Source organism: Oenanthe melanoleuca, chromosome 11 (genome assembly GCF_029582105.1).
Source record: "Oenanthe melanoleuca isolate GR-GAL-2019-014 chromosome 11, OMel1.0, whole genome shotgun sequence".
NCBI classification, from domain to species: domain Eukaryota; kingdom Metazoa; phylum Chordata; class Aves; order Passeriformes; family Muscicapidae; genus Oenanthe; species Oenanthe melanoleuca.
In genome coordinates this window covers 2,988,053-3,015,054 of record NC_079345.1, presented here as the reverse complement: position 1 = coordinate 3,015,054, position 27,002 = coordinate 2,988,053, and the positions used below count along the sequence as shown (strand labels likewise).

The 27,002-nt window shown below is 43.9% G+C and overlaps 1 long non-coding RNA gene across 3 annotated transcripts; it reads left to right on the top strand.

The window, feature by feature from the left end:
* The first annotated feature begins 1,077 nt into the window (after positions 1-1,077).
* LOC130257976 (uncharacterized) lies at positions 1,078-25,520 on the top strand. 3 transcript variants are annotated; one of them, XR_008841418.1, is made up of 10 exons: positions 1,078-1,627; positions 5,097-5,217; positions 6,469-6,653; positions 7,932-8,054; positions 8,465-8,564; positions 11,330-11,444; positions 18,494-18,545; positions 20,133-20,207; positions 25,240-25,374; positions 25,450-25,520. It is a non-coding gene; the product is annotated as an uncharacterized LOC130257976 (long non-coding RNA). The 3 variants fall into 3 exon arrangements; XR_008841416.1 differs by having other exon boundaries at positions 5,097-6,653; positions 7,952-8,054; XR_008841417.1 differs by lacking the exon at positions 7,932-8,054 and having other exon boundaries at positions 5,097-6,653.
* Positions 25,521-27,002: the final 1,482 nt, after the last annotated feature.

Below are 27,002 nucleotides of genomic sequence, written 5' to 3'. Positions count from 1 at the left end.
GGTATCTGCAGGTGCCAACACTGCTGCCCTCTCTCACTCTGCAAACCCAACAGCTGTCCTGCCTTTATGGGAGAGGTGTGGGCTCCATTTGGTGTCTCTGTGCCCCTTTCTCAGGCTGTGGCTGACAAACCACCGTGTGTGGCTGACCCAGCAAAGCTCCACCTCTCTCCAGAGCTGGGTTTTCCACGGGAGCACATCTGTTCTCCCACTCCACCTGTTTTTGAAGGTATATCAACAAACTGCCTCTGGCTCTGACCTCTTGCATTTATCAGTGTCATCAGCTCCACTCAGTGGCACTTCTGTCCTTTTGCTCTCTTCCACTGGTGGGGAAATGTCTGCAAAATATTTGGGTTACCTGTGGCAGAGTGTGAAATGTCACTCTTTGCTGCTGCTGAGTCTTTGGATAAAAACCAGAAAAAACTGGATAAAAACCAGAGTTGTCTGAGGTCATGTCACCAGAGGTGACCCTGAGAGTTATCTGATGTTGAGGCAGCTTGTTTTTATTTTAGGGGTGTTTTTGGGTGCCCCTGGGGTTATTTCTGTTGCAGGGAGTCTCCTCAGATGCAGAGTGCTCTGGTGGCACAGGTGGGGCTGAGCTGTGGCTGCAGAGCTGTGCTGACAGAGGAACTTTTAGAGAGCTGCTTAAAAGTCCCTTTCCCACTTGGCAGCTGAACAGAGCAAACACACAAAACATCATTCTCCTGGAGGTTAGAGCTGATCCATCCACCACAGGCTGTAGAAATGAGAATGAGCCCATTGTCCTGAATGTTTCCCTGTCTTAAACATAATACAACTTATTTCCCACATCACTTCTTGACCAAACCATGCTCTGCACTAGATTTTATCATTTCCTCATACAATAATAACCAAATCTTTTTCAATTAGAGGACATTCCTCCACCAGTGGAGCTGACATCCTGTTTTGCCTTCTGTGCTGCAGCTGCACATGGACTCTGAAAGCTCCAGGAATATTTCCTACAATCTCCAGTGTCATTTTCTGGATTGAGGGCTGGATTGAACATTGCCCAGCATGGCTACACATCACAGGGTAAAACTTTGATTATTTACATCCCATCCAGGGCAGCAGAGCCTGGAATGTTCCCCAAGGTTTGCCTGGCACTGCAGGTGCTGCAGGAATTTTACTTCCACAAAGCTCCAGCAGAGCAGGAGACAAAAGTGAGGGGTTTGGGGTGAGGTTTGTGCCTTGCACAAAGGGTCCATTGGAGGCTGTTGAGGTCACTGGTGGGGCTTTGGGGGGATTTCAGCTCAAACCTCAGTGATTTATTCTGCTGCCATTCAGTTTTGAGGGTGCAGTTGTCACTTGATGCCACTGTGTCCTCAAGGGATTTACTGCAGGGCAGCAGCAGAGGAAAAGACAGTGTTGAAGTAAATGGTGCTGGGTCCTCCCCCTTTTCTTTTAATTGTCTTAAATCCTAATTAAACCCATATTTTAACAAAAAAATCTGACTGTGGAGTACAGTTTAATGCTGCTGGGTGCATTTGGATCCCATGATCTGGCATGATGATAGCAGAAAACCCAACCATTGACTCACTGCTCCTGCTGCTCCCAGGGCTTCAGGTGTCACAAACTGCACTGAAAACAGAGTCCCTGTAGCAGAAACAACCAGGTTTGTGTGCCAAATTGAAGTTTTCCCAGAGTTTCTATGACTAAGATGTGCTGGTAATATATATTTGTTGCATATGTTTAATTTATTTTATATATATATATATATATATATATATATATATTTATTTACTGCTGCCTTCAGGATTTATCATGCCAGGGAGGGAAAAAAATCCAAACAAATAACAAGTTCATGGAGTGCTTAAATCTGAAGACACATCCAAGGTATTTGTTGCAGAAAAAGCCAAAGGCCTCATGTGCTCCTCAGAGCATTCCTGGAGAGCTGCAGGCTGCCTTTGCCTTGATAATGATCTTTATGTGCTTAGCTGTGAACACATTTCCCATCTCATGGTGCTGCTTTTCTAGGTTAGACAAAAAATTCGTGTTCATGCACTGTGCTTTCCAAAATTGGTTTGGTTTTTTTCCCCCCCAGCTGTTTTCTTCTACCTCCCTTTGAGTTTATTCCCATCACGTTTCCCATTTTCTCACCCCTTCCATCCCTTGTTCCCAGCCCCTCACTCACAACTGGTTTCCCTTTTCTTTGTACAATCCTTTGCTCTTCTTTGTGCAATTTGATGGTTTTAATTTCAGCAGTTTTCTGAGAATATTTGCAATTTAATCCTGTCCTGTAAGACCCTTCCTGCATTACAAGTTCAGCCTTTTTCAAGTTGTCCCCTTGCTCCTTTACCCCAGGCCTGAGCACAAACACCACCCAGCCCAGACTCTACCCAAAATAACAAACCAGATAAAGCAGAGCAGGGTGTTTTAATGAGTTCCACATTAAAGGGGTTTTATCCCCACCACACTCACTCCTGTCCCTGCTCTGAACCATGCAGGGTCACAGATTCCCAGCACAGAGTCTCCAAACCTGTCTGTGCTCCAGGCTGGCTGCTGCCCTGCTCTGAGCATTATCCAGCTCTCACATAAATGCCACATTTTTTCACCCCTCTTGATAAATCCAATGTTCTCAGCCCAGCCCTTTTCCCAGTGCTGATTCTGTGCTTCTCCCCTTTCCCCTTTTCCCAACAAAACCCTGTTTTGGCTGTGCTCAACACAGAGCCAGTGAATCCCTCTGCTTTTGTCAGGGGGAGAGAGAAGCCTCAGCAAAACAGGAAGAGATGACAAGATGTTGGTTTATTGGGTTATCAGCCCTGGGGCACCAGGATTGCATGAGATGGGATTTTCAAAGCTGCAGCATCCAAAGGTCACTGAAAGTGTCAGGGCTGAGATCCAGGCTGGTGATTTCTTGAAGTTCAGGTGCCTGCTCACAGGGTTTGTTGAGAGCCAAATGTTGGGTTATTATCCACCAACACTTTTATTTCTATATTTCTATATTTCTATATTTCTATATTTCTATATTTCTATATTTCTATATTTCTATATTTCTATATTTCTATATTTCTATATTTCTATATTTCTATATTTCTATATGTCTATATTTTTATATGTCTATATTTATATATGTCTATATTTCTATATGTCTATATTTCTATATGTCTATATTTCTATATTTCTATATTGGTATATTTATATATTGGTATATTTATATATTTATATATTTATATATTTATATATTTATATATTTATACATAAATATATTTATATATTTATATATTGGTATATTTATATATTTATATATTTATACATTGGTATATTTATATATTGGTATATTTATATATTGGTGGATTTATAACATATTCATATTATGGTGGATAATAACCCTCTCCCTGAACTGGAGAGGTTTGGTGGGGAGTTTGTTCTTATTATTCAGAATTTATTGTGCAATTTTCTTTGGTAATTCAGCACCCTGCTGCCAGAAATTTTATGCAGAGAAAAGTTATGGGCACGGATTGTAAAGGCTTTGACTTGGATTTTCTGGGGTAGAAATCTCTACTTGGGCAAGAATTGTTAAAATGGGATCTGCACTGGAGGTGCTGTACAATTAAACAATTAAAGTTCAGCTGCAGCATTTCAGAGTCAAACTCTGGATGAAGGGAATTAATTTTCTGGTCCACAGATGTTGCAGTTAGAGAAGTTATTCTCTTTATTCTACTTCACTGAGGCTTGTGTTCCCTCTTATCATGGGAATAAGCTCTCAGAAATACTTGACATATAAGAATTCTACTCAGTTTGGGCTAGACATTTCTTGAATAAGTCACAAAATGAAAGAACTCCCAATTTATACTTTCATTTCTTAATCATCTCTTATTATATAAATGTGATTACCCTTCATAGCAGTGGAACACAACGTACCAAACATCCAGGGGAAAAAAATGAGATTGGAAAGCAAACAGGCTTCACCCTTGAGTTGAATTTGGACCTTTTACCTTTTAAATAAAACCATCTGTATTTATATTTTAAAAGTTTGTCAGGGCCAGATGTTGACAAACCCTGAAATTTCCTAATCAGGAGCCTGGAAGGTGACCCCTTTGTTCAGCCAGGCATGTCCTGAGCCTTCCTATACAAAACAGGGTGCAAGAAGCCAGAGATGGAAATCACCTGCCAAAAATCTTTAGGAAAAAGAAAGAAAAATAAAGGAATATATAGTACTGGGATTGGAGCCTTGGGAAAAACAATTATTCATCCTTGTAATCAGGTGGGCTCAGATAAAATACAAATGGGATAGAATATTAGGGCTCAGATAAAATACAAATGGGATAGAATACTAGGGATCATATAAAATACAAATGGGATAGAATACTAGGGCTCAGATAAAATACAAACAGGATAGGATACTAGGACTCAGAAAAAAACCACAAATGGCATAGAATACTATTCTGTAGACTAAGAAATTCTTCTTACCAAACTGATTTTTTTTCCCCCCTTGATTTCAAGCACAAAATTTAGATTGGAGCTTGGACCTTCCTTAAGCCTGGAGTGTGTTTGGGTCCTTGGCTTAGTTCATGTCTACATCCTGATTCTGTTTTAATTTAAGGCAGAAAGAGGAAAATATATTTTCAGTGCCAGTTAACCAATTCATATTAATTATCTCTAATGAAAATAAGGATAAAGAAGGAAAACCAACATAGGCTCTGACTAAATCCAGCAATTTCAGTTCAGCCCAGCCCAAACCCAGATCACCTCTGGGCTGTTGCTCTGGGGGAGCTGGGGTGCCCACACAGCAGCTCAGGCTCAGCTGGGGAGCAGCAATGTGCCCCACAAGCCATTCTGCAGCCCAGGAGCTCATTTCTGTGGGATGCTGTGGAGGCTCAGCTGTCCTGAGAGCCTCACAAACATGTCCAGGTTGGGACCTGTGACTTCAAACCTCCCTGGAGCTGTGGGTTTCTGAGGGCTGGGTATGGTGGGGAATTAGTCACAGCTTCCTCTGCTTGGGTGTTCCCCCCTGAGCACCTTTGATCTGAGCCATCCATCCCTCTCCTCTTCCTGCACTCTGCTCACCTCTATTTCAGCCCAGGTTAGCTCATGGGGCTTGACCAAACCGAAATGGAAACTTTTATTTTTTTTCTTTTCAGTGTAGACATAACATCAGGAAGCCTTGTTCAAACAAAATCCTCTTGGAGTGACTGCAATCAGAGTGAGAAAGGACATGGGCCTGGTCTTTATTTTTGATCTCTTGCCTCTACAGTGATTCAGGTTGGCTTGGATAATAAAAATAAATCCCTCCTCTTGCCATAAATCAGCATATTCTGGCTTTTATCCCCAGGATGAGCCTGTCTGTTCTACTGCCAGTGTCATTCCCAGCTCTGTGTCCCAGTTCTGGGCTGGATTATCTTCAGGGACAGGCTGGTCCTTCTTAGGGCTCTCAGAAGACTGAGCAGAGCTTTGAGTCACCCCCTGTCTCTTCTCTGAGCAAACTCTCCTCCACGTGAGCAGAGCTGCAGGAGGGTTTGTGCCCTGGACATTTGGCATGTTTTGCCTAAATTTACTGAAGTGTGGGGTGGGTGGGGCAGGTGATGTCTTTGGTGCAGGAACTCCACCAGTGCTGTGTGTGCATTCATGCCCAGACCCCCCAAATTCCCCCTCTGGTTCCCTTTCCAAATCCTTCTCCACCTTCCCTCAGCCCCCATCCCTTCCCAGCACTCAATGCCTAGCTTGAAGATTTTATCCATCTTTTCATTCTTCTGCTAAGGGTACAACAAGCTGTATTTTCCTCTTGGAAACTCAGTTTTGGGACACCAAGGATGCTCATTCCAAATTTCTATCTTGTGTGTTGGGATATACAAATTTGGGGTTTGCTGTTGCCAAAAAATTGGAAGCCAGGTGTAGAAGACTTCAGGTTCTTCCTCTCTGAGAAGGGTGTTTTTCCTTTGGCTTTTTTTTTTTTTTTTCCCTGTTGGATGTAATCTGTCTGAAGGCTTTAGAAAGAATCCACAGGAGTTGCACAATTTCAGCAATTGGTGCAATAAATTAAATAAAGAAGGTGTGTGGTTTTGATAGGGAGGAAACAAGTATGAGCATAACAGCCCCAGTGGTAAACAGAGGACTTAAGGAGCTCATGCAGAGAAATCCATAAAAATAAATTAATTTCCAGACCAGGCTTGGAGTTGCATCAAATATAATTGAAAAAACTTCTCAGTTTTACTCCATGGCTTTATCAACAGGCTCCCCACTAATGCTACATTTCAGGAATGCACATTTCAATACAGTTAAATTCAAAACAGTGTGAAAAATTATTTGAAGTCCCACCAAAATCACACAGGATATCTGAGGTTGGAGGGAATCTCTGCTCAGAGTAGGATTTACTAGAGCAGGTTCCTCAGGAATAATTGAGGTGCTGATTTTATTTAATAATTTATTTCCTGAATTGTGACTTCAGTTTTTCTATTGTATTTCTGAGGTTAATGGGACACCAGGGAAATTGTGTTTTATCCTTTTCCTTTGGAGCTTCCAGGTCTGTGTCTTGCAGTTACAGTTCTGATGATTTTCAGGCTTTCTGCCTTGTTTTGAGATGACAGCCACCCTGGCTCTGCAATAATACTGGAGAATGAATCACCATGAAAAAAAAGCAGCATATTCCTGATTTCTGAATATTTTGAGCCCATCAACAAAGGCTTCATTCCAAGTTTCAGGTAATTCTGTCCCCTAGGAACAGTGGCCAGTGCTGATGCTCCTATGGAATGTGCGTGTGGGAATAAGAACCTGCAGGAGCTGCTGAGGAGCCAGCACAGAGAGGAGACTCAGCTGTGCTCACAAAGCCTTAGGGAGCTGTGAAACCTCCTTTTGGGAGATTTTCAATTGCCTGGATGAGATCATGAATAACCTGATGGAATTCCTTCTCATGGAAGGTGTCCCTGCCCATGGAAGGAAGTTGGATCTTGATGATTTTCCAGCCCAAACCATTCTGTGATTCTATGAATTCAGAAGATTCCAGGAGTTTAGAAGCCCTGTTTGGGTTAGAGTTGGTCCCACCAGAGCCTCACTAGAGCCCACCCTGCCCTGAGACCCTCAACTTCCAGCTCAGGCTTGGAGGATCTTGCCAGCCACATGGTCTCACTAAAAACTGATTTTTCCCCCCAGGATTCCTTTTCTTTCTGGAAGGACCTGCTGGCATTAGTCTCCCCAGCTCTGTCTGAGAGCAGGCAGGCTGGCTGGCAGCTGGAAGGAGCAGAGCACAAACTCCAGATGATTGTCTGGACTGGCTCAAAGTGCATCAGGTGTGAGGCTTGGATGGAGATCTGTGGGGTTGAATGCCTTTCCCAGACAGGGCTGGAGCTCAGCCCCTCCAAGGCACGTCTGGCCAGACACAGCACTGGGTCCTGGAAGGGGAATATCCAGAGATTTCCACCAGAGCCACAGCAGCTTTGGCTTCACAGGTCACTTCACCTCCCTCTGGCCCCTGCTGGGGATAAATAGCTGCAGGTCCTGTGCTTGCAGAGCTGTTTGCTCAGATCTGCCTGAGGTGGTTTTGCCCTGGGCTGGGAAGTTGTGCTCCTTGGCATGAGCAGATTTATTTGGGTCTGCACTCTTGCTCATTAGAAAAAACCTGGGGTGGTTTTTGGACAGGGTGTATCTTATGGCATCAAGGGTATTTATCTGGAGGCTGGTTGAGATTTAGAGTGTCACTTTGGGTTGTTATTGATGGAGCTGCTTTCTCTTTGCCTGGTTATTGATGCTGCAATGATATTGCACAGTAAAATCCACTGCTCTGGCAGGACCAGCCCCTGATCCCACTGTGGCCAAAGCTCCTCCACCACAGATGCTCCATGCCCAGAGCTGTCACTGCTGTGTCTCTGATTTAATCTTTAATCCTTACACCACAGCAACAGCAGCGACCAGACAGCCCAGGGTGACTCCCAGAACGGTGGTGGCAAAAATATTCAGATTATTTTGTCTGTTCTTAATCCCAGACTGGTCCACCATCCTCCAGAGAGCAGTGGGACCACCCCAAGAGCTGAGGGACAGCACCCACCCTGCTCCTGGGGCTGCTGGCCTCCTGCCTGCTGCAGAGCTGCTTCCATCAGGGAAGTGGGGTAGGTAGCAAAATATATCTGTTTTTAAAGGCCTGGAGAGGCCAGAATAATCCACTCAGTCTTGGCCAGGCACAGCATTGCAGCAAATTCCTTCACCACTGTTACAGACAGACTGTGCTGGCAAGGCAGCAGGAGTTGAGTTTTGTGTTTTTTGGGGGGGAAATAAAGATTAATGCACCAACTCAGGGTGGGGGAATTTCAGGAGAACAAAAAAAAAAAAAAAATGTCCTGAGTGGTGCCAGGGATTAATATCCCAGTTCTTGTAAGAAATACAGTATTATCTTTCCAGTATAGCCAGGACTGAAGAGTTCTTTCTCATCTGAAAAGAATAATCTCTCAGGCAGCAAATCCAGACTTGGATGGCTCTGCTTTTGGGTACAGGTGTCCTGACTCTGTTCCTGAACCCACAGGGTGGAAGAGCCCAGGGCTGCATGGAGCATCCTTCCCCAGCAGCTGTTGCAGAAATGACCAGAAAGGAGAGTCAGTGCTCTCTGGGACTGCAGCATCCAGGTATTTCCAAGGGTTCTGTTCCATTTCTGGAAAGCTTGGGTGTGTCCTGTGTGCTGGTTTTTAATGGATGTTCACTGAGGGGAGCAGGTGGACACCTGGCTGGCTCTGATTAATTAAAATGAGGGAACTTTGAAACCACAAAGTGTGAGTGCAGGGGAAGGAGCAGAGGGGTGGTTAATGCTGAGTCCACAGCTGTGTCTGTGCAGGTTTTGGCAGTGATTGCAGGGGGACCCTGCAGCAGCTCTCCCTCAGAGCTCCTTTCCTCCACCACCATCACATTTTCATATAAATCCTTTTGTAAAGCTGTCTTGCTTTCCGTGATCCTTCCAGAATAATTTTTCTGCTGATCTTCAGCTGGTTGTTGGAAGCTGGAGGTGGATTTTTGTGGGCTCAGGGCTGCAAGGTGCTCCTGGTCCCATCAGCCATTCAAACCAACCAAAAATATCTGGGAGAATCTGGGGTAGAATTTGCTTAGGTCTGGACAAATGTGCCAAGACTACCCTTGAACATAACTGGTTTAAGTGTCTCCAAACCAGAAAAATCCTGGCTAGAGCACCTCCCCAGGATATGGAGGAGGAATGTATTGACTGTGAGTTAAGAACCCAAAAATGTCCTATTGAATTCCCTGCTGCTATTCAGTTACCATAAACAGTCATTAAAATGGTTTTTGGGCTCCCCACTGGCACGAGGGACGTTACATACTGTTATGTTTTCCACAGGCAAACAGCCAGAGCTGCTCCTGGTGCCTTTTATTTTGTGCAAAGGGAATCACAGACCTGGGGCTTTCCCTCCAAGCCCTGCAATGAGCTCTCCCAAGGAATTCCTCACCCAAAACTGGGATGACTCCAGCTCAGTGTTCAGGAGGATCCACATGTGATGGGGCAGAGGGAGGCAGACAAATCCCAGTCCTTGGGACACACCTCTGCACCCTCACTCATACCTCAAATCCTCCTTCAAAGTTTACTTAAATACATCTTACTTTAAAAGTTCACTTAAATTTTTCTTACTTTAATAATTTACTTCAATTTTTTCTCTTACCTGTGCAGAGAGGGCTGTTCCCATGCAAATGTCACACAACCCAACTCAGACCTGCTGAAGTGACCTCAGGAGTTTGGGTTGAGAAAGAAGGAGGAAAAATGTGACCAAGCTCTGGTTAGTCAAAAGAGCTGAGGTCATTAATCCCCTACTCTGAATTTTCTGAGCCTCATCTTTCCACCTTTAAGGGTACCAAGAGCATCACCAGCCCCTAAATGAGTGGTTTAAAAAGGAAAGCATATTTAAAATCTAACAATTTTTATGTTCTAACTAGATAATTAGGACATAAAATCTCTTTCCTCTGGGGATCTGTTATTTTCCCTTCTTTAATACTTTTCTTCTAAAGTCAAGAAATCCTTTGCAGAGGGATAAAGCCCCAACATCAAAACAGCAAAAGACAATGATTTATTCCCAGATCCTGGGGCTGCACTCAGGTGGGAGGGGTCCCAAAGTACCTGGAGAGCTGTTGAGAATTGGTGCCAGGGGGAGCTTCTTGCTCCTTTTCCTCCAGGGGATTTTTCCCTTGTTGCAGATGAAGGGCTCTGGGATGCTCCCTGTGGCACAGCCCTTGGATTTATAGGCTTGTGAAGGATGAGGAGGGGCTGGACTGAAAAGATTTTGCTCTCATGGGGGCACCTGAAAATTATTTTGGATCTCAACCTTTCCAAAATGTAAAGTGCTGAGATCCCTCCCAGCTCTCAGCCTCCTCCAGAGCAGGTCCAACGTTTGCAGAAGTGGTGGGCAGTCCTGAACCCAGCAAAATCCAGAAAAATCCAGAAAAAAAATCCAGAAAAAAAAAAAAATCCAGAAAAATCAGCCTGGAGAGTATTCAGGGACCTTGTGGGAAAACTGAGGCACTGGGTGTGGCCAGTGCTGGCAAAGGGCTCGAGCCCAAACTGTTCTCCAGCTGCTGAATCTGTTGGTGAGCACACCTACAAGGTTTGCACAGGTTCCTAGAGACTGGATAGAGAGCCTGGTGTAAAATCACCCAGCAGCTCTGCTGGCTAAGAGTTTCCACCCTGAACAACTGTCTGAGCACTCAGCTGACATAAATCTCAGCTCCACGTTCAGCTCCATCCCAGCTGACACAGGCTGCCTGCTCATTCCAGCACTCTGCTAGAGAAAAGCTTGCTGGAAAAAAAAAAAAAAAAAAAAAAAAAAAAAAAAAAGAAATAGGCAAAAGGACAAAAAGGAAAAAAAAAAGAAAAAAGCAGAAGATGCAGCCAAGACTTCAGTGATAAAATGGAGCAGAGGAGACTTGGACTGCAGCACAGGACGTGGTGTGCTGGAGTCAGGAGTGGCTGCTCAGAGATCAGTGTTTGCTGCCCTGATGGCCCAAATGTCAAAGCACTGTGTCCCAGAGGGGCAGAAATCCATCCTGGAGAGGGAGGGATGGGATGGGATGGGATGGGATGGGATGGGATGGGATGGGATGGGATGGGATGGGATGGGATGGGATGGGATGGGATGGGATGTGCAGGCAGCAGAGGAGAGTGCAGCAGTCTGCAAAAGGAGACCCACAGACCTTGTACTCAGATATTTGGTGGCTGCTGTTTCTCCTTTCATCTGTGTTCCTCTCCTTTCCTTTCCCTTCATCCCAGGATCTCCTGAGCCTTGCCAGCAGAATTGTCACTCTGGCTGATCATGCCAGCTTCTTTCTAGGGCCTGCTGAGAGTCACCCTTTGTACCAAGCAAGGCATCACTGACACATTTGTCTCTTCTCTACCCAGATTTTTCAGCACTGTGGGAAGCAGCCACTGGGAAACTCCTTAGCAGGAGCTGGATGAAGGCTGGGAATTCTTTGTCTCTAATTCCAGATTGGGAAGCCATCAGCAAGGGATGAAGGTAACATCTGTCCTCCTCCCCTTGCCCAGGAGAGACCTTGGGCCCCAGTCTCTGAGTTTTAGGGTGACACAACTATCCCTGCTCACTCAGGGGTTACAAAAGCCTTAATGCCCACCTGTGAATCCCAAATTTCTGCTCTACCTATTGTACCTCTCATTAGCACCAAATATCTGTGTTGCCCAGTGCCAGCAGTGTCTGCTTAATCTGGAGATATTCAGCAAAATTTATTCCATGTGTCACATGCTCATAGCAGGTCAGGCATTGGGTTGCCTAAACAGAACCATGGGTGTTTGTTTTTGGTATGAGCTTACTCACAGTTTTTGTGTTGGCTGGTGAAGGTTTCTGTGTTGCTCCCTGCCCTGTGAGCCTGGCTTTGGCAATGGTGATGAGGTGACAGCAAAGGTGACAGCAAAGGTGACAGCAAAGGTGACAGCAAAGGTTTCTGTTTGCTTGGGGGATGATGGCAGTGGGAGCAGAAACTCATGGCTGGCAAAGCAGCAGGCTGCAAGCTACAAATCAGCTGTCAGAGCAAGGGAATGCTCAAACCCAACCATTAAACCCAACCCAGGCCAGGCTTTGCTCACAGTCTGCTGGGGCAGGGGCAAACCCAGAGTCCCAGCAGGATGGATGGAGGTGTCAGCAGCCTGCTGCAAATCTGGGCCACATCAGCTCTTGCTGGCCATGACAGATGAGCCTTGGCAAAACCCTGACATTCATTTTGAAGAGTGTGTTTGGTCTCGGGCCAAGAAACTTTTTTTTTTCTTGCTCAAACTTTTCCACTACAACTGGCAGAGCTGCAGCAATGGGGGATTGCACAATGCTGGGTCCCAGGGCTCCAAAAAACAGGGAAAAGGCACAGAGCATCCCAGACTGCAGTAAGAATTAAAATGAAACTGTTCAATAATATAAATGTATGTCATAGATTATTCCAGGTGTAAGGACTGTGGTTCATTGCTTCCTCTGCAAGAATTATCAGAAAAACCAAAAAGCTGCAGGAGATATCAGAGAAAAGATGAGCCTTGGCTTGTTTTAGAAACTGCTCTTATTTTGTGTTTCTTCAGTAGCAGGAGAATATTTCCCCCTCTAGTCTCTGCATCATTGATGAATGATTAGATATTAAGAGACCTCCTGGGCAATTTGTTGGCTGGTTTGTAATAGAGAGAAATTTAGGTGAATAAACCTCTGGCCCTGTGTAATTCGGAAGGATCATGACCCCCACCCCCTTGGCACAACAGTGAAACAAAAAAAAACCAATTGTTATTAGGCTTTAGAAAGTAATTTAATGATTTAATTTTGATCCTGCTTCCCCATACTCACCAGGCACAGCAAGAATCAGGTAGGCACCCAAATCTTCATCTTTCCCCTTTACCCTCCCCATCTGGTTTTCATCTGGTCACAGAAAGACAATAACAGTCTTTGGGGAGATGAAGAAAGAGAAACTAACACCAAGAAGATAATTACAGTGGGGTGATGGAGGTCAGGAGAACATCTTAAAGCAATAAGGAGAGTGGGGAGCTGCATTAGTTGAGTCAACAAAACCTTTGCAGGAGAGGACAAATCCTGTTTCATTACTGAGTTTTATTTTCCCCCAAAGTTTAAACCAGTGATGCTTCTGCTGTAACTCCCTTGCTGTGGCAGGTTTTGTATTGACTTTCAGATCAGTTTTAGAGTTTTCATTGCTGAATTTACAGAAAATAGCATGGGGATTTCACTGAGAGCTGCTGCAAGGGGAGGGAAATAAAATTCTGTACAAAAGATTGCAGGAAAATACAGCTGAAGAGAATTTGATTTAAAGTTCAGACATGCAATTCTCTCCCCAAGTTACCTACCATAAATTTTAAGCTGATCTTATAGTTTTGATGATATACTTTCTTATGATGCATTTCATGCCTCATTTCCAGGCAGATTTACAGCCCTTACACAATGCTGGGTGAGTGACTCCACATGCTTCATGTCAACAAGTTCTCTTCCTTTTTTTTTTTTTTTTTTTTTTTTTTTAAATCCCCCTGAAGCTCCTGCTGGTTAAAATTAAGCTGTATTGCAGTCAGAGTGCATTTACTCTTGACATTTTTGAACTGCTTTTGGTCATCATTTGGTGAAAATGGCCCCAAGAGCTTTGACTTTACAGATGGATGGCAATAAACAAAGGCTGGCACCCCTAGAAACTCCAAATTTCAAACTGGGTCTTTCATATATATATATGTATATATATATATATATTTTGTTGTTGTTGTTGTTGTTGTTGTTGTTTTGACCACCTGAGCTTTGACCTGATTAAAGGCTGAGGTGAAGCCCATCCTACACCTACAAGGTGCCTTTCCCAAAAAAATCTCACCCACAGAAACAGAGAGAGATCAATGTCACCTTTGACAGGCTTACAGATGTGAAAATATCTACAAATGCAGAGCAGCCAACAACAACTTAGCACAAATCATGAGCTGTTGGAAAGATAAATACCCTTACACTGGGCTTGGAATAAATGTTGTGGCTTGGAGATGAGCACTGGATTTTACCCAAATGTCCTGGCTGATGCTTTGGGTGCCATCATCACCCCAAGGGGTTACACCTGTCAAAGCCAGGCATCATTTTATTCCATTTATTAAATATATTCTAGTTATTATTTATTTATTTATTTATAAACACCATTTATTTCTGAATAAACACAGGTACATTTCTATTTATTTCCAAAATTCTCAAGAACTTAAAATTTTGGCTGAGTCTGTTAGGACAGTGTTTCCTTGGCCCATCCATAGACTTGGGGCACAGGAATCAGCAGAAGCAGGAGGAATCTGCCCAGGATGTCACATCCCAGCACGGGGCAACCACCACAGGGCCATTGCACCTGACTCACACAGGATGTGGCTTTTTTTTTGCCAGCTTGCCTTAAATGTGGAAATTCAGGCCATTAATCCCTGAAAGGGGAATAAGTGTGGGGTGTTGCAAGGCTGAGAGCTGTGCCCAAAGCAGCAGGAAAGGAGAGGCTGAATCACAGCAGGAAGGGATTGGAGTCAGTGAGACAGAAATCAGAGTGTAGAGACTGAATTAAAGTTTCTGTATGGATTGAAGTGTATTAAGCTACTCACATAAGGTAGAGGTGTAAGTTTAAGTTTTAAGATGAGCAAGTAAATTTTAGTATGAATTTTAATGGTTTTAGTAAGTAAAATGTTTAGATATTAAAGTAGAAGTGTGAGTTTTAGTGAAGGTTGAAAAACATGCTGATGTTTTCAGTAGAGGCTTTAGGACTGTTTATAGACACTGCTGAGACATATAGTAAGAATAGTAAGAATATTGTTTACAATTTTGGATAGAATAAGATAGGTTGTATGTGTAGTTTATATGTAACTTAGCATGTTAAGAAATTAGAATTTTAATAGGCTAAGGAGTGGTGGTTTGAGTTTTTGTTTTAGTTTGTTGGAAAGATTTTATATAACAGTATTGGAGAGAGTCAGTGCTTTTTGTTATTGGGGTTTTTTTGGTTCTTTTTTTCTTTTTTGTTTTTGTTTCCTGTTAACTGTAATACTTGAGAAGAAGATAGGAGCTGTTGCAGTAAATTTGGTTTTACTGGGATTTTGGGGAACAGGTTTTGTTTTTATTTAGGGCTTTAAATTAGACCTTGTGCAGGTTAATCCCAGAGGGATTTTACAGCCTGGTGGCACCGTGGTCACCTCCTGTCCCTCATGCAAGGGCAGACCCAGGAACTGCTGAGATAATTGATCCCTGCAGGGACCAGCAGGGACACTGGATTCCATCCAAATTTTGCCAAGGGCTCCAAGGTGCAGGGAAGAGCCTCTGCTCAAGGACAGAACATCCTGTTAAAATATTTTCTCTCTATAAAAATGGCAGTGACTTCTTCATGGCTGTTCATGAAGAAAAGCTGAGAACAAATCCCTCATGTGCTGCATATTTCTCTTTATGACCTGAAAAGCAGTTTATGGATTTTCTTTAGGCAGAACTGATTTATCCCACACCTCCCTCCACTCCCAGAAGAGGTCTGTCTTCTCTTTTTTATTTCTTTAACCTGGCCTTTCCACACTGCTCCTTTTAGCAATCCAAACACTGCCTGGACATCTCTCATTGGATTTCCACCCAATCACTGCAATTAGGAGCAGTTCTGTTGGTTCCTCTGGTCCTTGTGTTGCTTTGATGATGATTTAAGCAGCAAAGAAAAGCCCAGCCAGATATCCCCAAATCCCTTTCTGCCTTTTTTTTTTTTTTTTTTTTTTTTTTTCCCTGTGGGGTGTTGCATCTTTCCATGTGTGAGTTGTTCTTGTGGTGGAGAGCCTGGAAAAGTTGCTGTGGGGAAAATTCACATATTAAAATTCAAAAAGAGAGGAATTAAGACAATTTCTATATTCTAAAGATTAAAAAAAAAATGGGGAAAAATCTCCTTAGACTGTGGATCACAAATACCACTGACCAAGTTGTCAAAACCTGAGAAAGTTCTCTTGACACAGCTTGAAAACAAAAGTTTCTTTGTTTTAATTTCTGTTTTCCAGCAAAGGTCCAACATCCTTTTCCACAGCAGGAAGAAATGTTTTCAGTTCATTTCCCTGACAGCTGTTGTACCTTCTATATTCTTGTATATCCTTGCATATTCTCCATTTCTTCAAATCCTCTCTTAACACCATTAACAAATCTTCCCAGTTGTGTTCTCCCCAGGAAACGTTTGTATTTGTTTGTACATTGATCATTTTCTTGTCTTTTTTTCCTTAATATAGTTAAAGCTGTAAATTTTTCAGGGTGAAGGAAAGAGCTACATTTTGAGTTTCTTTTTGAAATAATTTACTTTTTCTGGGCTAGATCACCAAGAAAAAGAGCAGCAGAGGTACTGCCTGCTCCATGCAAGTTCACATGTAGAGAAATTTTGATTTTATAATTTTGCATTTGAAAGCAGAGGTTTCAAATGGTTTAAGGACAGGATTATCTGGAGTTCCTCAGCCCTCTGTCTCTGTCCATCACCTCCAGATGTTTTTTTGGCATTATTCCTTTGCAGCAAGCAGTGGTCTCTCTCCAGCTGCCCAGAACCAAAGAAATGCCCAAATGAGACTCCTGTGGTTTGTCCCTCATCCAAGAAACCTTCCCAAGGCACCTGAGTGAGCTGGAAATGCAAATGTTGAGTTGGCAGCAGGCTGCCCTGGACAGGGATGAGATCTCCATAACAGACTCACCCCTTTTCTTTCCCTGCTGATCCCACTGGCTCTGTCACAGCTTGTTATCCAAAGTGATGCTCTGGAGGGCTGTGACCTCTGAGACCTGCAGGGAAAATGCTCAGATTTGTCTGCAAAATGTGTGTGAGGGGAAGCAAGCCAAGAGTTACAGAAACAGGCAGGCTTTTATAAAATTGTTTATAAAATAATGGTCTTTGCAGTGTCCCCTCCCCTGCATGGCTGTGTGCAGGTTTATCAGATCCAAGAGCTCACATGGTCCTGAACTTTAGAATTTATGAAAATCTACATTTTCACTGTTTTCTGTTAGATACACTAACAGAAAAACCAATACAGAAATCCAGTTGGTATTTAGCTCAGCAAAGTTAAATTTAAGTTTACTTCCTTCCAGTGGTGTTCCAAGGAAAAGTGGCAGCAATGACAGATATAAAGATAATTTTTGCCTATTATTATGTGATGACAATCCTACTCCTTTCCTAACAAATCACTAATATTTCCAGCCTGCTTTTCCACACAGGCTCTAGCAAGGTTTGATTATTTCCAACTGGAGGGAGACATAAAATAGCAGAGAGCTGCTACACTCATGGCTGGTGGTCTGGCAGATGATCCATAGGAACACTTAGAGGAAAAGCATCTTGGAGAGCTTTAAAAGCCTTTCTTAGAAATGGATATATGTGTGATTCCATCCACCCCTCTGCCCCAGCCATGACAAATAAAGGCCACCAGTGGCAGGAGGAGCAGTCCTGGTGAAGGGCAGCAGCAGCTCTCTCAAAAAAGGGATTACAGCTGAAATCTGGATGTAAAACTCTGCCTGCCCTGCCCAGGAAAGAGGGAAAATGTTTTCAGGAAAAGGGATGTCACAGAGAAAGAAAACCCAAAGTGTTTCCTGCCCTCATGCCAAGTTTTTCTTGCTCTCCTGGGGGAAGGTGGACCCCTATTCCTTGGGGGATGATGTACAACCCCATAAAGAAGGGACAGACCCCTCATCCCTCAGCCATGGCAGACCAGGTTTTGTAGGTTTTGTCCAGAAGCAGGGGAATTAATGAGGAATATAATTAATTTCTCTTTGAATTAGCCAACGAAGACTGTAAATAATAACTGCATGAGTAACTGCAGAAGAAAAGAGATACGTTGTGGTGTCTGCTGCAAGCTGTATTTTTCTGGAAACAATGACTAATCCTGCTTTTCCAGCCGAGGATTTGATGTACATCCAGGCTGTGTGCATGAATCAGTGCTGACAACCAGCAAACTGCAGCTCTTCTGTCTCCTGGAACTCTGCTTTTGCTTCTGGGCTGGAAGGATGTGATTTCCTTCCTCTTGCATCCCTTGCAGTGCTGCTGCTGCAGGGGAGGATGACACCAGAGGTTTGCCAGGGTGTGGCAGATGTCACCTGCTGTGACACACGCTGGGCACCAGCCAAGCATGAGCCCTTCTGGTGCTGATCACACCCCAGGTTACACACAGGGGCTGTGCTGCACCTGCAGGGAAACCACCACCCTGCAATGCTGAGGATTTAAAGGAAGGAGGCTGCAGGCAGCAGTCCCATCTCCTGAGCAGCTCCAGGAGCAGCTGTGATTAACAGAGCTAAGCTTGCTTCAACAGCCTCTGAGATGGGAACCAGGGAGAAGCAGCCTTGAAGCCTTGGGTTTCTCCTGCTCAACGACAAGGAATTATAACAATTATGTGTATTATGTGTTGTTCTGCAGAAAGCATGTTTGTTTTCAAAGAGGTGTTGCCTTCTGGGACCAATGAGTCTTTTCTATTCTGTTTGGCACAATCTACCCTGTATAAGTGTAGTGTTTCCTTAAATAATGCTCTCTCTCTTTTACCTCTCCATTACATGAGGAATTATGTTGTATTATCCTTTCCACCGCTCTCCTACAGCCTCACATGCAACATGAGATTACCCAGAAAAACAAAAATTCCCAGGGAAAAGGTGAGTTATATCCAATATCAGCACCACATTTCCACAGGGAGCAAATGGGGGAGACTGGAGCTGCAGGGGGTGGGCACAACCAGGAGCTGCTCTGGAAAGAATTTGCCAAAAAAGCCAGAGATTTTCCCCTTTATTAATGTCAATTCATGTGCCTCTATGTTTTCTTAAATCCTGTTTTTCAGCATGGTGCAAAAATCTGTCAAGGACTTCATTTTCCAGTGGTTTGTCAGTATAAAAAGTGCCATTTCCACCCAGCCTGTTGTTCCCAGTGTAAATATGTTTTTAGGCACGGAGCAATATAATCCTACAGATTTGCAGAGGAGCTGCAAACCCTCCTGGCAGTGCCTGAGGCAACATAAAGGCTCTGTTTCCATCACTCCTATTTATGGAAAACCAAAGGCCATTTATCTCCTCCATTCCCCTGAGATTTTCTATAGCTTAGTCAATAAACCATGAATTACTGCTTGGTTGAGTTATTTTAGGGAAAATAGGAGAGGGTGGGAAGAGGATGTGCCTCAGCAAACAAGCAGTGTCTCTGGCCTGGCTTCCATGGGGCCACAGTGAGGCCCTGTCCCCTTCCCTAAGAGCTAATATTGCAAAAATGAGATTTTCATTGGAAACTTCTTTGATCAGAAGTGAGTTTGGGGTTTGCTCTGCTGATCTCTGGCTCCTGGAAGGATTCCATCCACACACCCCTAAACCTGCTGGTCCTGGGAAGGGCTGGGTTGTTCCCATAGGGAATTACCTGGGTCCCCTCTGTGGCAGGAGGGCACCCAAAAGGAAGACTGGGGACATGGAGAAGATGCAGGAACCTCCCAACCCTGGTGGCTGCTCAGCCCCTCAGTCCTGCCAGGGACAGCACAGTATTTTTATTTCCCATAGACATTGTGTCATTGCAAGGCTTTTATTGAGCAATTCCAGCCATAAAGGAAATAAAATAATAATAATAAAAAAAAAAGGGGAATATATAAATCTTCCTGATTGAAGCAAGAGCAATTCCTTGTGGTTTAACTGGTTAGACTTCAGCTATGTGCTGGCAGGGGCCCAGCTGGAGGGGTGCTGGGGGATGCATTGATGGCACTGAGACTTTTGGGGGATGCATTGATGGCACTGAGACTTTTGGGGGATGCATTGATGGCACTGAGATTTTTGGGGATGCATTGATGGCACTGAGACTTTTGGGGGATGCATCCATGGCACAGAGATTTTTGGGGGATGCATTGATGGCACTGAGATTTTTGGGGGATGCATTGATGGCACTGAGACTTTTTGGAGTGTGCTGGGTGTCCCTCAGGGTGCTCCAGGACCCTCCAGGGAACCCCTCATGGTTTTGCACCTCAGCTGATGGTTGCTGCTGCTCTTGTCACGAGATTTTCCCATCACCAGTGGCACTTTGGCAACCCCAGAGCTGTTACTTGATTGATGTTTACCCTGCAATAAACACCCTCCTATTTATTTCTCACCTCGGTTTGTAGGGAACTTTATGATTCTGAAGTGCTGTGGCAAAAGTGGAGTTATTTCTGGTTTTGTTTTAAAAAGAAACACCCTGAAAGGCTGATTATTTATTTTTTTAAATTTTATTCCTAGGAGAAGATGCTGAGGGATGTGTAAACCACTCTGCAAGATCATCCCAGGAAAGGAACTAAAGGAGCCAGAAATTAGGTACAATTCTTCCCTCATTATTTTTTGGTAATAATTATTTGTAGAAAATCCAGCTTCTAGATAAAATGCTCTAACTTTTGAGATGATACAATATTTTAAAATTAAGAAAAAAAAGAAATTCCCTTCATTGGAAAGTTCTAAGAATCAGGGAATGAAAGGAAGTTCCTGCTCTGTTCCTTAGGGAAGATTTTCCCCTTCTCCATATCTGAATGGATGTTTTAAATTACATGATGACTTTGAAAGTGCAATAATTCCTGCTTGGAGTTCAGTAGCTCCTGGGTTTGCTGTCAAGAAGAGCTGTCTAATCTCCCTGTAGCTTCTCTAATTAGGTTGTAAGTTTGCAAGAAAGGATGTCAGTCTCAGAATTTTCTGCTCCATTGGATGATTTCCCATTTTATCAGGGCAGAAGGGGCTGTGGAGCTCCTGGGAGGTTTTTTCCTATTTTAACAAGTTTCACAGGCATTTTAATGGAATCATTCTGCCACACTCATCTTTTTGTCATTTGATCTTTCTCATCTCAGTAGCTCAGTGAGTTGTTTAGGATATCTGAAATCTTTACGGGAATTGTTCTGTTAATCATGGCCTGGATTAAGAGACATAATCTGGGACAATTCTTTGTTTCCATTGCACCAAATTGGGTTTGTAGGGGATTCACCAAGAGGAAAGGTGTGCTGGTTGGACAGATACTCTTTAATTGCTTTTTTGAAGGTACAAATATGGATCATTCTCTAGGAAAATTATGTGTAAATAGGAGATGTTTGTAATTGAAAGCAGATAAACTGAGGTCTACCTTTTGTAACCAACACAAAAGAAGTAGAAATCATCTCCCTGAGTACAATTACTGATGCAATTATAATAAATATTGATGTCATTATAATGCCCCCTTGCTCAAGTTCTTACACTGGCTCAGAGCCTTTGCCCTCCAGCTCTCCCTTCCACAGACTTTCCCAGATTCATTAAACTATTCCCATGTGTTCCAGGGGAATAAATGAGGTTTTGGAACTTCTCTTGGGCACTGGTTTCTGCCTGGACCTTCCCTGGTGCCTCTTGCTGCTGGATGTCACTGCTGTCCCTGTGCCCTCGTGAAGAGCAGAGGTTAATCAGCCCTGACTCTAATGGAAATTAACCCAGATTGTTTCTTTTAATGAAGGGGTTAAATTGCTGCTCTGCTCAGGAAAAAGCTGCAAGAGAGTAATTTGTTCCAGTGTTGGCTCCTGAGAGATGCAGCAAACAGAAAGATTCAGGTTTGGGTTTAATCCTCTGCACCAAGAGAGAAACCCAAACCTGTGTGCTGTGATAAAACCCCATGAAGTCATAAATGTGCACCAATCCCTTTTCACAGAGCCTGAAGAGCTCTGAGGGGGTTTTTGCTGCTGCTCTGAGCAGTGTTAACCTGCTGTGGTGCCTCAGCCCCAGAGACAGAAGAAATCCTGGCAATAAAAACGTTTCCTCCAGGGACACCTCCACTGCTGGCACTGCTTTAGGGCTGTGAGCTCACATGAATCAGCTCCCCATTACAGAGGACTCATCTCCCAGGCAGTTTCAGCACATGGAAACCACAAAATAAGAAAAAAAAAATAAAAATAAAGGCAGCAGATCAGGGCTGAAGCATGACACATGACATTTCCACCTCCACATACAGGAAATAAGAATGGTTCAGTAGTGCTGGCAGGAAAGGGGCTGAGCTCAGCTTTATTGTCTTGGGAAAGCAATAAACACCCATCCCTGAGCAGAGCTGCAGGTCAGCTCGTTCTTCCTGCACACCCACTGTGGTTCTCTTGATCCATCTCCTGCCATCCCAACAAGAAGCTGGAATAACAAGGATGCACAGGAGACTGCTGAGGCAGGGGATGGTTTTGTCCATAGCACAGCAAAAAAAAAAAAACGAGCCACTCCAAAAAGCTCCTTTAACTTCCAAAGAAAATTCCAGAATAAAGGGATAGAGGTGCTAGATGGGCTCCAAGCACAGTTAGGGCAATGGAAAGGGAAGGTTTTCATGGAGATTTTTGTTTTTCTAACCTGAAAGAGGGAAGGTGGCCCGCAGAGCATGGGCAGAATTCTGCTTGCAACTTCAAATTTTCATTTTTAATGGAATCATAGAATGATTTAGGTTATAAGGGATCTTACAGCTCATCTAGCTTCAGCCTTCATATTGCCCAGATATTTCATATTTTGTATTCAATATTTCATATTTATTTCATATTTCACATTTCACATTTCGTATTTCATATTTCATATAAGAATAAATAAAGAGCAGGTATAGAGCTGAGTTTTTGTTGTGGCATTCAAGTTACCAGGGTCTCAAGAGCTCAGATTTCAGCCTTAAATTTTGTTGCTAAGAGGAAATATTCAATGCAAGCTATGGTAATACTGGCATGGGTTATGTGGATCTCACCTGCTGGGAATGCTCCTGCCTTTCCAGCTCTCCTTCTCTTTGCCATCCCTGGAAAAACTTGTGAGTAAATCTGGTCTGATGTTTTCATTCCTGGAAGACAGAGGTCTTGGAGAAATGTCTCCCTTTGTTCCTCTAAGGGTTGAGAATATGGATTGTGTGTGTCCTGTGGCTGGGGAGGTCAGAAGGGGGCACCTCTCTGGAGGCAGAAATCACAAAATCCCAGCTTTCCTCCTGCTGAATGCAGAGATGCTGAGTGGGGTGGGATCGTGGGTTTGCTGTTCAGCAGGGCTGGCTAACAGCAGTTCAGGTTTCAGGAAAGGCAAGGCAAGAAATTCCTTCTCACTGTTTGTTCTCCAGGATGGGATTCAGTGTCTGAGTGTCCTGCCTAACTTCATGGGTAGATCTGTCTTGAAACAGATGACCTGGAACAGATTGAACTTGGCTTTTTCCTCCTGCAGCTGTGAGGGACAGGAATACTGATCTTCCATTGTTATTGCCTGGAATTCACACCCCTTTCTGAATTAGCTCCTCCAGGTTGATTTTTGATTTTGAAGGTTTAGCTTGATGCTGCCATTTCCAAGTGCTGGTCAAACCAGTCCCTTCCAGAGATGGAATAACTGCAGGAATGCCATTCCTTGAGCTGCCAGAAGCTCCCCACACCCTGTGGCCAAACCCTGATGGATCTGTGGCAATGCTCTCCCCTGATGTTCCTTCAGCCACAGCAGTGCCAGTCTCTGTTGGTGCCATCTCAATGCAGTTTAATTCCCTGTCCTAACCCAGGTTTTACCTCCAGCACAGCAGGTCCCATGTGCAGCATCTTCCTGCCCAGTCCAGCTTCTGACCTTGCTGGAAAACCAGTTTGCTCTGCAGGTGTTTGAGGACAGGTTTACAGCAGGATGCTTCTGTCAGTGGTGACCTTTCATGTTTTTGAAGAAAATCCTGACAAACACCCCTGGATGGAGAGGTGTGGGTGTTAACAACCCTCACTGCTCACTGGAATGGGCTGGAGGAACTGGGAGTGGGTTTTGGCTAAGTGATTTATTTCACCACTTCCTCCATATCTGCTCTCTTGGACCATACCTGGAGGCAGGCATGTCAGACACAGTTAGTTTGATGTGGGATTATTTGATGTCTATCCATCTGAAAACAATTGTCGTGAAACAGCAAAACCTTAGTATTTCCTAGTGTTTATTTAAAATTTTCCTCTTGGCTTCTTGTCCTTAATGCAGCAACTGAAAGCAAAAGAAATATCTTGCACTTAGCTTGCACTTTCTCCTCCTGCTGGCTCTTCTGTTTTAATTCAAATTCAGGGGCTTTCTCTGGAAAACAAGTATGAATAAAGTACTTAATGAAAGCTCACATAGTAGTTTAACTTTTCAGGGTCCAGCACTGCTGTAGTTTATTTACTTGCCAAGTAATTACCAGTTTGAAATTGCAGTTCTACTCCCAAGTTTTAGGGCAGTCAAATTAAACAGGAAAGATCATCCTCAAGGTCAGACAGGTCTGAGAGACTTTAATGTCCTTGTCCCTGATGTGGAGAGGGCACAGACTCATCCAGGTCAGTGGGGAGTTTGTCTTTCCTTGCACCAAAATCTCCAGCCAAGTGTGGGAGATGTGTGGAGCTCCCTGGTTTTCTGTTTGCTGCCCAGGTGATGTCAGCCAAGTTACTTTTAGCTGGGGCACAACAATGAGTCCTATTTTATCCCTCCTTAAGTGGTTTAATTAAATTCTACAGCTTCAAACCCCATACTCAACTGCCAGGGAAATCCAAATTTCCATTGGTAAATGTTCTTAAGCAGCTAAAAAACACCAGTGCCCTTAAATTTATTTAAAATGTGGCAGTGATGAGGAGATGGAAATTTTAAATATAGTAATAGGATAATAAGAGAAGGCTGTATCACCTGCAGAACCATCTTGGGGCAGGCCCAGAGATGGGAATACAGGGGTGAGGAAATTTGGGAGAAGACCCTGAGCTTCACTCAGGTGTGAAGCCTTTGCTTTTATGGAGCATTTATTGAGACACACACCAATTCCACACCTCTGTTTTGTCAGAATGCTGTGGAACCTGGCTGCTGGGAGATGCATTTTTATTCAGCCTTAATTTCCTGAGGTTATGGAGAAATACCTTTGGTGTCCAGATATTGGGAATATCATGGAATCACAGAATGGTTTGGGTTGGAAGGGACCTTAAACCTCATCTTGTCCCTGCCATGGTCAGGGACACTTTCCTCTATCTCAGGTTGCTCCAGCCTGGCCTTGAACACTTCCTAGGAAAGCTGCAGATAAAGTCATAAAAGATGTCAGGGCTCAGGCACGTGAGAGTGTCACAAATTGCTACTGGCCACTGCTGTGACCAGATATCAAATATGGATTTACAGCTCTTTTATGGCTGGCTGATATCTCTTAGTGTTGCAAATGCACACGGTTTAATCAGTGCATTTCCATTCACCTTTTCTGTGGTGATCTGCCCCAAAAGCCCAGACTGAGAGGTACTTTCTGAACCAAAAATGTTAACGAGGTACCAGAGCTTTACAATAACCTGGAAGTGCTCCCTGTTCTAACCAACCCAGCAAAATGCCTGTTGCCTGGTAGATGTGGTGTTTTCTTTCCTCTCTTCTCTTCTCTTCTCCCTTTTAGGAGCTCCATGGAATGGTTATGGGGAGAGGATTCTGCTTTCCAGACTAAGTCCTCCCTGATATAAATCTGTTCCATTGGCTCTGATTTTATCAGATGAGTGCAGCAGGAAAAGCACAAAAAGTGACAACAAAGCAGGTAAGAGATCCCCACTGGTTGTGTGCCCAAATATTACAATCAAAACATTTCCATCAGCCATGTGTTCTTTTTCAGGGAGGAGGGGGACATCAGGAATCCTTGCTGTGTTGCCAAATGATGGAAATATGAAAGCTGCCAGAAAGAACAGGGGTCAAAATTGTAAGTGTTGAATTTTTGGTGGGGAATAAAAGTATCCCATGAGGAAAAAAAAAAAAAGAGCCTTGCAGTTCAGAGTTGTATCTGTCTCTGAAATGTATTTCAGTTGAGTTGTTAAAATACTTCTTAAAATACTCTCTCAGTCAGGTTATGGTTCTGGTTCTGAGTGCTTTCAAGTTTCTCCTTTGAAGCTGTTTTGGGTTGTCTGACACAATTCACACCAAAGGAGCCCAGGCTGAGCAGCCAGAGGACAAAACTCAGGTGGGGTTTTACTGACCACTCTGAAGATTTTTTTTTTTTTTTTTTTTTAATTAATAATACATTTCTAATCAGTCTGGGAAATTACACAAAAAGATCACAACAACACGTACAGGTACTTAGTTTGAAGTATAGAAGTGTTTTATTTTCACTGGGAGCTGCTCTGGAATGGAGCTTTCCTGCAGGGGTGTCTGTGCAGTGTGGCTCAGGAGCTCTGAGGGTCTCAGTGGGACCTCCTGCCTCCCAGGGCTGGGGCTGATGAGCTGGGTCTCTCAAACAGCCAGTCCAAGCACTTAGGGCTGAAATCACAAATGGAGAGCATTGCTTGATCGTGGTTTAGCTCAGCCCACAGTGTAGACTTTAATCAGGGGACGGGGGGGCAGAGACACAAATATCCATCTCTCCATTTGTCCTGTCTTCTCCAGAGGCCTCTGGCTACAAGGGGAAGGTGGCCCCAGAGAGTTTGTAGTCCTGGAACTCAGTCTGGAGAGTGATTGAGAGCTGAGCATCAACAGAGATGGGCTGGCACCAGGGTGTGGGATACAGGAGGAATTCCTGGCCCAGGAGTAAGGGGGATGATGTCCCACACCTCAAAGTGACTCCTCTAGCACTGATGGGCAGGTGAGGGCTGTGACTGCTCAGAACTCTGTCTCAGGGCATTTATCCAGCTGTGGATGGATAACACAGACTGGGAGCCAGCACCCAATTCCCTGCAGGGCTGTGGCTGCAGGCAAGCTCCTTCCCTTGGCATTTTCTCTTGGCCAGCAGCTCCCTGACTGCCATGCCAGCTGTTTTGGTGCCAGGGTGTCTTGCTGTCTCCACAGGCTGGAAAGGAGCCTTGGCAGCACTGCCTGCCTTGCACTTCTGATGTCCCAGCTGCCTGGGCTCCTCGGGGATTTAACCCTGCCTGCTTTGCCTGAAGCTGCAGGCAAGCTCTAGTTCTCAGCTGATCACAGCAGCTCAGATCACTATTAATTCATGAGTAAATTATCTTGCCAGCCTTTTCATCATCACAGAAATCCATGAAGGCAAATCCTGCTATTTTTCTCCCCACTCTTTTATCCTACTAGTTTTAAAGTGTGGTAGAAAAGGCTTGTTTAATTACCTTCCTCTTGCTGATGAACTTCACAAAGCACAATTAAAAAATCCACCCTGGGCCTGAGTGATGTGCTCACAGCATCCAAGAGATCCACAAACCCAAGCAACTGTATGAC